Raw genomic sequence first — 11,294 nt, 5'->3', positions numbered from 1 at the left:
CACAAATTAGAAAATATTTAGAAAAGGATGTATTTCTCCTAAGTAGCAGAACTAAATGTTAAGAACTAGAAACAATACTGTTGAAGTATGGAAAGAAGTGTTACACTGATTCTAATCTCTGACTAACAAGATCATTTCTGATTGGTACATGGAGAATTATGTGCTTCCTGGGGGATTTTTGCTTCATTTGTTAATAGCTTCTTCTTATTATTATCATCATTATTGTTATTGTATCATCCAAAACATGTGAGTGCTCCAGCAAAAGCATCTTCCTGTGGTGTTTCCCTCCTCTCTGGGCCCGTGCAGCTGGGGTGAGTGGCAGTGTTGGGCGTTGCCCTGCCCCTGGGGGCTCCTTCTGAGCACATACAGGCAGCCCGTGCTCCTGTGCCTACTCAGCTAGAGGCTGTTACCCACCCCGGGCCAGTGATGAAGCTGCAGGTCAGACCCTTCAAAGAACCACCAAAATACTGACCTCACTCTCTGCCCAAAAAATTCTTTTCTTCCCAAAGCAGTAAGATTTTTGTAGCTCTCCACTAAATAGACTTTCTTCTTGTTTTGACAGAGAAAGAGCCTGAGGCTGGAGGTTGCTGAGAACACCACGTGGAAATGGCTTGCTCAGCTGCCATTGCTCATCAGGGAAGGTGAGGGGTGGGATGGACTTGATGAAGGCAGCTTCATCTTGAAAAACAGTTGATTAGAAAAATAACATCAAATTGTATCTTATCAGCTCTAGATGTATTTCAGGGAGTCCTCTCTCCTGAATGGGATGAAATTACATATAGTGTTAACCCAGAGTCTTCTGCAACAATGTAAATGAGTTGTTAACGTGGCACTTCATTGCAATAATAATTCAAAGCTACTAGCAGGCTTGATGGGTCTGCAATAAATGTTTTATTATTTAGGAAAAATATACTCTACAAGTTGCAATGTGCCATGCTCATTCATGCTGTAAATCAACAAAGATCAGCCGACTGAATAGGGAAAATGAAAAGCTTATTTAGGAACTGACACAAGCTTTCAGATGAGCAGGGATGGCTGAAGTTAACCGCATTCATTTTTCTTTACTTGTCACAGTTGCCACTTGAATTTCACTGCTAAAGATTGTGGGTAGTTTTGCTTTATGAAATTATATCTATGAAAACAGTATTTGCATTTATATAGGCTTTGTTATAATAAAGTTAAACCTAGCACACCCCCTTGCCTCCACAAACAAACAAACCAACCAGCCAACCAGAAACCTCCATGTTAAAATAATATTTATCTGTCAGTTTTCCTAGATCTGAACAGGATTCAGCTGAATGGTTCCCACTGGCTGCTTTAAAGGCCCAAAGCATGTGACCATGTAAAATGCAGAGCTTTGGCCATCTCTTCAACTTCAGCTCTGCTGTAAGGCTGCATCTCTCCTCACAAGAGTAAACCCAGGGTTTTCTTTAAAAAAAAATCTTGATGTGGAGTGAGTTAAGGCACAGATTGGGTGACAGGGGTTAGAGACTAGGGATTAACGTGGTCCTCATGGTGTGGTTATAAAGTGCCTGAAATGGGCTCAATTACCATCCTTTTATGTTCCCTAACACCTGAAGACCCTTTCTTGAAGTTTGCAGCATGGAAAATGCAGATCCTGAATGCTGAACATTGGCTTGTCCTGAAAACTGTACATGTTTGAACATGGGCTAAAGCCCCTTGCAAACTCTCTATGTTGATATCCTTAGAGAGATGTGACTTCTTTGACTGATCAGGGGAAGGAGAAGCCAGGGCAAGAGAACAAGTGAGTTAAGATAACTCATCCCATGCCTCAATGTAGGCTTGAAAAGGACAAGATTTTCTAAGCCAACTTTGGAAGTTATTCTCCTGCCCTGACTTAGGCCCCAGAAAGAATGAAGAGAACATGAAAATATTTTTTAAAGCGTTTTCCTGATGATGCCACACCCTTGGGTCATGGGTCTCCAAAGGGAAGAGCTACTTTTTGCAGGGCAATTAAGCTGGACCTGACCAATGAGGATGGCAGCAGGGACTGAGCATATGAGGAGAATGCTTCAGGACCAGAATGGTTATGACTGTGCATGAGCCTCTGACTGCAACACTATCCTGAGAAAGCAGCTCATGGATGGAGGAAACAGTAGGCAAAAAGCCAACTAGCAGGTTTCTGTTCAGGTTTATGCCTGCTGGGGTGTGAGTACTGGAATGTGCATTTGTATGAGCATTTATGAGTGTATGTATGTATATATACAAATGAAGCAATTTTTTGTTTCTCTGTAGTTATCTGTATATTTGTTCCAGTTTGTCAGGTGTTTGTGTCTGCCAGTGAATGGATGTTTTCCTTGGTTGTGGAGTTACTTATCCAACTACAAGATTCACTGACTATCTCAAATATCCATTCTCGGTAGGTCAGTTTGCATGACTTAAACATACCATGATTTTGTTGTTGTGCCCAATGTGCCTGCAGGAGAGGAGCCTAATCTTGTAGCAAGCAAAACTGGCTGTGTGCTGAGAAGGCTGCTGAGACTAGAGTTCAGAAATGATGGAAATACAACAGTTTTGCTGCAGGGGTTGTTCCACTGACTTGGTCTTGAACCTGTTGGGTTGATCTGATGGCATCTCTGGTGTCAGCATCCCATGGCTTGGAAGCAACTTCCTTGAGGCAGATGCTCTGCACTCCAGTGAGTGATGATGAGTTGGGTGTGTTCCTCCAGCCCCTGGGACAGCTGGCGAGGCCCTGCTGCTGCTGGCTGTTGATGGGGTGCTGTTGGCTCCTGTGGCTGGACAAAGCTGAGGCCCTGGCCTTCACATCTTGCTGAGGAGGCCTCAGGACTCTTACCCTGAATTTCTCATTTTGAGTTTTCAGGATATACATGATGTACAAGAAACCCTTGGAAGTGGTATGTTACCTTCCTCTATTTATTTTGTCAACCACAAAATTGAAATTACTTTGCCCCTTTGGAAATAATGAGTGCTTTGTTTGTGAGAATAGTATATGCAAAAAAAATTAATTTGGAGAGCTGTCTTAGAATTATTTCAAATAGAGTTATCTGAAGCTTTTGTCATCATAATCACTTTAAAAAAGGCAAACATAAGTCAAAGACTCTAAAAAAGTCACTGAGATAACACATAGTGAAAGGTTTTGAGTTTGCTTCACTGAAAAAAAGTTTTTCTTCTTGAGCCAGCCATTTATATGCTCAGGAAAAGTCCAATTAAGATGACTGAATTGTAAGTGTCATAAAATAGAGAAGGCAGAGGACATTTAATTATAGCTGTGCTGCCAGGCACCAATAGAACAAAAGAAAAAATGTTCACCTAAAGCACAAAGTACTGCCTAATACATTTGCTCTAATAAAGAGACAATATATGGTCTAAGCACACTCTTCTAAATAGCTCAAAAAGCTGCACCTTCTGATTTCCATGAAGCTGTTTTTCCATTTATCAACATAGTTTAAGAAAAAGTAATACCCTTTTAATATTGAGACCTTCAACTTTGGTCACAGGTTGAAGAAGAAGCGTCATGCATTAAAACAAAAATGTTGCCTGAGAAAATGAATTTGTGACCCAGAAGAATGTATAATTGATGTGTGTGGTTGTCTGAATGGTAGAATAACAATAGTAACCATTAGAAATGAGGGCTGGAACTAGTCAGGCAGTGAGGCAGGATGTATTTTATAGGTCATCTGGGCTCCATTCAGATCTACAGGTTGCTATTCCTTCTCCATACTTGAAAGCATTTAATAGATTATTACAAAAGGAAAAGGATGGTATGTAATAATGGTTTAAATTGAAACTGTGTGTATATATCACCACTTTGTGACTTCTAAATGAATGCTTCATTTTTAAAATTCTCCCCTGACATACTTGAAAGTTTGCCAGAGCATCAACGAATTAAAACAATGAATTGACCAGCAGCTAGGGTAAAAGACTCTGAATAGTACAGTAGAAACAGTTGTTTTCTTCTCTGGCATAGACAATCAAAAATAAGAAACAATCCCCCAAAAATTTGTTCCAAAGTTGTTGTCTGTCGTCTTCAAGGCAGATGAATTGGTTTTGTTCTCTCGTTTCATAATGTTAAAACAAGAAAAAAAATACAGAATTTTGGAAAGAGATTTAACTGTCACACAATCAAAGCCAAAAGCACATAATAGTGAAGTCAAATTCAGATTCCCTTCTTGCCTGGAAAATGCTTCTTTCATATCAAAATTGATACAAGTTAAAGGGTGGAGAATCTTTTGTGCTTTGTTTCACATGAACATAAAAGTTTTATTCCTGCTTTTAATGGGTAGTATTTTACAAATGTAATGGAACATAATTTTACCAGGTTTCCCTAAGGGAAAGTCATGGCATGATTACATAGGCAGTCCCATCTCATTTAGTATAATGCTTACAATATACATGCAAATATACTACGTAACTCAAGTTAGAGGTAGATTGAATAGCATTCAGATAATCATACAGCAGTGCAGATGCTGAAGAAAGTTTTGCAGGAGAAATATACAGTGACTGACTGGTCCCTTGCAGCCACACATACCCACAAGTAATGTTTTTCTGCAATGCAGAAGATTCAAGCTGTGCCAGAGAGAAGTACCTGGCGTGTGTATGATTTGTCACTTCAGGATGAACGTCTTAGCTTGTCCCTGTTGATAGCATGTCCCAGTGAGCAGAGAGAGTGGTAGATCAAGGGGATGGGGACCTTTGTGGCTTGCAATGTTCCCAGCAGCTGGGACAGCCTGGAAAGGGAGCCATCCTCTTATGGGCAGAGCTCTTGCACTGTTACTCAGCATAACTGGCTGCAGGGCAGTGGGACGCAGAGGGGCTCCGTGGGCATGGAAGGAGATTTAAGCCACCTCAGGTAGAGGCACAGGGTAACAGAGCTGGGAGTGTAAGGATGGCAGTGTGCTCTCTAAACTCCTTGCACAAGGAATTTTTCAGCTAGAGATTAAATAAATCTTTCAATTGTGAATAATAATGATTTAACATAATGTAGTGCAAGATGTAATTCTAGCACTTTTGGTATAAAGAAGCAAGTAAAAGTCTGTGTTATAAGCTAGTATGAAGGGCCTTACATTTATGGGAGTTGTAGGAGTGCTCTTTCTGGGGTGGCTTGTGCGTTGGTGAAAGAGAGATCTGTATGAAAATTGTTCTCTTTCTTCTTGTAGAGGATGATTGAACAATTTTAAAACATTTTACTAGTACATGTGAGATTGACATATTCTCTATTTCATGAACAACAGGTAGTCTTTTGCTTCTTGTTTAATTTTTTTTTACTGAATTCCTGTCAGACTCTCTTCTCAGATCTGACTCTTATTTAATCTGATGTAGAGCACCACAGAGAAACTATCTGAAGTTTTCATCTAAGTGGTAGAACAGTTTAGTGTACATAGACCTAGTTTTGATGCTGGTTGTTTGGATATACACAGAGGAGACGATTGTAACCTGCTTGGAGTCAAAAGCAAGAGCAGTTTCTGGAGCTCTCCTGGGGCACCACTGGCAGCAGAGCTGCTGCTTCTGCACCAGGTGTGCAGATGTGTTGCTGTAACTGGCATGTGGATTGCAGGCATGAGATCAGCAGTGCCTCTGGCAGCTACTGCCTCTTCCAGTAGGCAGATTCCTTCTTGTTCTTTTCAGGGAAGGTCAAGAATTAACAAATAATAAAACATGAAGCTCAACATCTCTCTGTGTTAGATTTCTTTTAAACTTTTCCTCTGTCAATGTTAACATCTCGGATCCGTAGGGAGGAATAGCAATAGACAGGTTAGCACAAAATCTCTATTGCAGGTATATGCCTGTACGTGCTGTGGAGAAAACTGGCTAAAGATGGTATTTTGAGAATTAGTTGCCTTTTTTTTTGTACTGTAGTTAGTGCTCTCTGTTCACTGACACGTTTGAAGCCAAACTACCTTTTAGCAATCAAGAGGAATCTTTGTTTAATGTATTTTTGCTTTATTTTCTTTGCATTATTTGCCATATCTCAATTACATGCCAATACTCAGCAATGTGAATTGTATCAATTTCATTTTTAGTCAAGTGTAAAATTTATCATTCAGATGAACTAACATCAGAGCAGTATCAGACTGAGAAAGTGTTTGCTCTTCCTTGCTCATTAGTTAGCATTTCATATGTGAGCGTGGGATGGATAAATTTCAGAGTGCATCTGATTTAACCTCTAAAAATGTATCTTCTTGTCAAGACTTAACTACAGACAGCAGGTAAGTACCACTTAGTACCAAGTGGGATGGGGAAGTGAATCAGGAAAAAAGGTAAACCTCATGGGTGGAGATAAGAAGAGCTTAATAATTGAAATAAAGTTTAAAAAAAAAATAGTAATAATAGGAAAAAGAGAGGGGAGTAAACCCCAAGAAACACAAGTGATGCACAGTAGAACTGTTCACTGCTGTCTGACCGATGCCCAGCCCATCTCCAAGCAGTGGTCAGCAGCTCTTGGCCAACTCCCCCCAGTTTATTGACGGAGCATGACCTTCTGTGGTGTGGAATATCCCTCTGGCCAGCTTGGGTCAGCGTTACCAGCTCTGCTCCCTCCCAGCTTCTTGTGCACCTGTTTGCTGGCAGAGCATGGGAAACTGAAAAAACCTTCATTTAGAGCAAGCACTACTTAGCAACAACTAAAACATCAGTGTGTTACCAACGTTATTCTCATACTAAATCCAAAACACTGCACTGTATGTGCGTGGACGAAAATTAACTCTCTGCCAGCTGAAATCAGGGCACCTCAGGTCAGTGACATGGGTATTCCAGTGCTGTGCCAGCCCAGCTCAGGCAGGAGGACAAAGATGCCTTCCATCCCAACTTTGTCCCATGAGAATGCCTTGTTTGTCTGTCTTTTCACGCTTAAGGAGACATTTCCAGATGGAATGTAATACTGAACTCAAGTTTTGCTTCTTTGTTTGCTTTTCAAGATCGGTAACAGCTTAGTATGAGCACTGCAGTTGGTGATCCTGTCAGGTGTCCCAGGTTCCACACCTGCTGCTGGCATTTTCTTCTGCAGTATAAAAGGGTGCCTCTGGTTTTTCTGTTTGTAAAACAACTTTAGCTGTATTCTATAGGACATTTGTAAACCAAGTAAACTGGTAATGTGGTTTAATGTCAGCACAAGTTCGGTAAAGGAGCCTTTTGGTTAACCAAGGCTTGTTCCATTTGTAGGAAAATTCAGATAAATTAAGGATACATGTGAAGTAAGTGCACCAAGCCTATAGCGCTTTAAGCTCCTCTGTGGATGATCTAATTCAAAAGGAAAATGGCTGTAGTTCATGGTAGCTTAATCCTCTTTACAATAAAGTCGAATACTTTACCTCTCAGTGAGAATCTCCACACAGGGATTTAACGCATTTTGACTTACATGCATTATCATCATGGGTTTAGTTGGTTTATCTTAACTTCCCTGGATGATCTTTTGTAGAAAAACCACAGACATAGATATCTAGTACTAGCTTATTTAAAGCATAGTGATGTAGTCATGTCCTTAATCTGATATAGGTTTTAGTGTAAACATGTTAAGTGATAAGTGTGAACTGCATGACTAAGTGGTTTCTATACATTCTGATCCTGAAGGATATCAAAGGTAGTACTCTATTTGTGACTGCACTGCCCAGAAATAATTGAAAAGCTTCAGTGTAAGTGCTTGGCATCTGCTTACGTGCTGGGCCCTGAAATGCCAGCGACTCCTCAGACACAATTCCAAATTCAGGAATTTTGGAGCTGAGGCTCAACAAAATAACTCAGGTGATTACTCTTATCTCAGTCTGTCCTCTGCTCTGTTTTGCAGACCAAAGACAAAAGGATACTACACTTTGGAGGACCTTTGCCTCAGACGGTTGTAAAATCAGCAGTGCTGGAAACACCTCTCATCTTGTGTGGAGAGCTTCAATCCCATACCTGATGGGAAGGAAGGGAAGAGGAAACACTGACCAGAGCTTTTTTCAGTCCTTGAAACAGTTTTCTCTGAGAGAATGACATTTTTCATGCCAGACAGTTGGCAAGGGTCAACTGGACAAGATAGAGCTGGAGACATGGAATCCTGCATGGTGTCATCAGAACTGAAGATTATGAAAGTCTTCTTCTGAACAGATTTCACCCCAAAAGTGAACAGAACACACCAGGGATATCCCACGGCAATGAGAGTCCTTGCTCCAGCTCAACTGAGTCAACTGGCCACCAAGTCAAATGGAATAGCAGATGCCATCAGCACGATCGTAAGTCATACGAGGAGCAGCTGAGGGAGCTGGGGGTGTTTAGCCTGGAGCAAAGGAAGCTGAGGGGAGACCTTACTGGTGTCTACAGCTACCTCAAAGGAGGATGCAGCCAGGTGGGGTCAGTCTCTTCTCCCAGACAGTCAGCGATAGGATAAAAGAACACAGCCTCAAGCTGTGCCGGGAGAGATTCAGGTTTAACATCAGGAAGAATTTCTTCACTGGAAGGGTGGTTGAGCATCGTAATGGGCCACTCAGACAGGTGGTGGCATCACCATTCCTGGAGATGTTCAAGAAATGACTGGATCTGCCACTTAGTGCTATGGTTTTGTTTACACTGTGGTGTTTGGTCAAAGGTTTTACTCTCTGAAGCTAAAGAAATTCCCTACTACAAAGCTGGGAAAGAGGAGGCTGATACTCAGAAACATAGTGGCCGCATGAGAAATCCTGGAGTGGCTGCTGTTTTCATGTCCACTGTTGCCAGCAGAGGGGAAGCATGGGCTGTGTAGGAAGATGTTACTACTGCTGCAGCATGTTGCCTTTTGTCTAAGTTCCTGTTGCCATCACATGTCAGGAGATGCAGAACGCAATAGGAACACTATACCACAAGAGGAGCAAGGAATTCTTTGCAGGTTTTTAAAAATCTTTTTCTTCTGCAGCCTTGTTTGAGTAGTTCATGTTATAGTGACTTCGGCTTGAAGCTGAGGGCACTAACAAAGCTGTTATATAAAAGCATTATTGGTATTTGAGGAATTAAGCCTATGTTTGAGGAGTTAGTTTGCTGTGTCTTATGTTATTTTTTATTTTAGCAGTGTTTGTATACCATGCTTTTGTGAGTTAATGCATAACAAGCTGGCTAAAAGTCTATGACATTAGTGAAACTGTGAACCACATAAAAGACTAAATTGCTTTTTCTCTTTCTGTAATTGCCACTACAATAAAAGCTGCCTTTACTGTAAAATTTTTCAGAGTTAACCCCTGCAGAGCTCCCAGGTTGATGAGGGAGAAGTGTGATTAAGGGTGTGTAAAAGGGGTAGAACAGCTGACTAACAGTAACTAGGGGTGCTCAAGGGCTGTAGGCAGCAGAGGGCAAAACTTGCAACCATGTAACCCAGTTCCCAAATGAATGGCAGTGTAATGAGCAAGGGTCAGCTGTGGTCCCTCAGCACAGCAGCTTTGGCAACCCTGCTTTGCATCCTTTCCAATAGCCTTGCTGAACATGGCAGGGAATGATGGCATGGTGTAGACAGACAGTTGTGACTGCAAGCAAGGAGAAAAAAGGGAATTGATTTTTTTTGTGTATTCTCTGTGGCCACTGTTTTGAACAATAGTATAAATATTGTGGAATAGGAGGCCGGGTGGGTCAGTCCCCTGACCACCTGTCTGTGGGCAGAAGTTTCAGCCAGTAGAGCAATGGAAGGATTTGATGGATATGCAGTTATTTCCTGTAGGATAGGCATGCCTCCATCCTGGTAATTATGCCATCCTTATATTAATCTTAGATATAAACAAATCTCCTTTTGCAGAAGCACCATCCGTGTGTGCATAAGTATGGTAATTAATAAGTATAATAATTCACTGTGTACCAAATGTGCATAATGTAATACATTGCAAAAGTTAAAAAGAGCACCCACCAGTGGTATACAGGCTTGGTTTTACGAATCTAGTTTTGTTTTTAGAATGTAATGAAAATACCATGCCATATCATTAGCATCTGAGGGACTGTCTCTGCTAGGGAGATCGAACATACTCTTTTCAGTATTCACATTATCAAACAATCAAAATACTACCACTGATGATGAATGCTTGCCTTGCTTTAGGGTTCCTGCATGATTTGTCCTGTTTTATTGTTTGGTGGGGTTTTTTTTTCTTCTTCCTATTAGAACAGAATAATAATTTTGAAAGCATGGAAAATAGCAGATTTTTAAAATGTCTCAGATACCATTTTGTCTGGATAAAGGTTTGAAATGAGTAACCTGCTGTTTTAAAAAAGGTTGCTAATTATCTGAATTTCACTGTGGTTTAATTAGCAGCATCTACGGTAGAACGTGGGAGGTGGTGCTTATCACCTGCCAAGGAAAATGTTGTCTTTTGAGGAAGTTAAGTTATGTCAACCAAAATAGAGCATGATTTTAGATCTCCAATACCATTCCCTTTCAAGTCTTTGTGGGCAAGGGTGATTGAGTCTTAAGTGATTAAAAGAGTGGAGAACAGAGGTATTACTGCCATGACTATCTCTGGGCAGGTCTGAGAGCCACCAGTATCCTGGGTGCTTGCTGTGAAAGGAGATGGCTCTCATTGAGCATTGCAACCTTCTTCTTACAATTTGAGAAGAAATTAAGCCATGTGTCAGTTCAGGTGTGGCAGACTAATAGTTTTCTATCTGTGAACCAGATGCAGGTTAGCAGAGGTAAAATATTTCTGTTAAAGCATGCTCTGTCTCGATATTATACCTTTGTTGTCCTTGTTAGGTGTTTTAATAAATAGAGCCTGTAATTCTCTTTGAATGTATCTGATAGCTAAAGGGGCTGGTACAGGTAGCAGTCATTTGTTATGGACAGCTCTGCCCATAGCAGCTGCATGCATGGAAATGCTGGAATCGTCTTAATGAGGTGGCCGGTCTGAGCTGGAAATCACTGAGGTCAGCAGAAAGGTGGCATTTAATGTCCACTGGATCAAACAAAACAAGGTTGTATCCTTACCTTAGGTTAGACTTGGTAAAGCTTCTGTAATCCAATATAATAATTTTCTTGCCTGCCCTGTGAGTTTCCAAGCATTTTTTTTCTTCCTCCAGAGGCTGCGATGCAGAAAGCTGGTATCCAGGACAGGTGCAGTTATGTAATAGTTAATACTTAAAGTGATTATTCCACTTTCACAAAGGTGTTCTGGGTGCCTTCTGTTTAGAAATGGCAAGGAGTGTATAAATATATTTCTGCTTTTTAATGTAGGAGTGCCTCTGCGTCCTTTTTGGAGCAATTCCCACTTTGCCCGGTCAGCTCTGGATGCAGGAGGCTGCAGGGGCCAGCCTCCGGAATCCGGGAGACCAGAGATCTGGCTCATGGGTCCTTCCACAGGACCGCGGAAATAGAGGCAGGTGGTGGAAGAAGG

At 41.2% G+C, this 11,294-nt stretch overlaps 1 long non-coding RNA gene across 14 annotated transcripts in view; it reads left to right on the top strand.

Moving 5' to 3' along the window:
- Window positions 1–11,294, top strand: part of LOC108445582 — a 188,492-nt gene that overhangs the window by 82,161 nt on the left and 95,037 nt on the right. For 12 of the 14 annotated variants that reach the window (XR_001860500.1, XR_001860494.1, XR_001860497.1 and 9 more), the window contains 3 exons: window positions 563–641; window positions 2,278–2,380; window positions 7,763–8,189. This is a non-coding gene — a long non-coding RNA (uncharacterized LOC108445582). Of the gene's footprint in view, window positions 1–562; window positions 642–2,277; window positions 2,381–7,762; window positions 8,819–11,294 lie in introns of all 14 variants that reach the window. The other 2 variants (XR_001860498.1, XR_001860506.1) reach the window with 2 other exon arrangements.

The sequence above is a fragment of the Corvus brachyrhynchos genome, unplaced genomic scaffold (genome assembly GCF_000691975.1).
Source record: "Corvus brachyrhynchos isolate BGI_N302 unplaced genomic scaffold, ASM69197v1 scaffold101, whole genome shotgun sequence".
Taxonomy (NCBI): domain Eukaryota; kingdom Metazoa; phylum Chordata; class Aves; order Passeriformes; family Corvidae; genus Corvus; species Corvus brachyrhynchos.
This window is presented reverse-complemented; position numbering and strand designations above follow the sequence as displayed.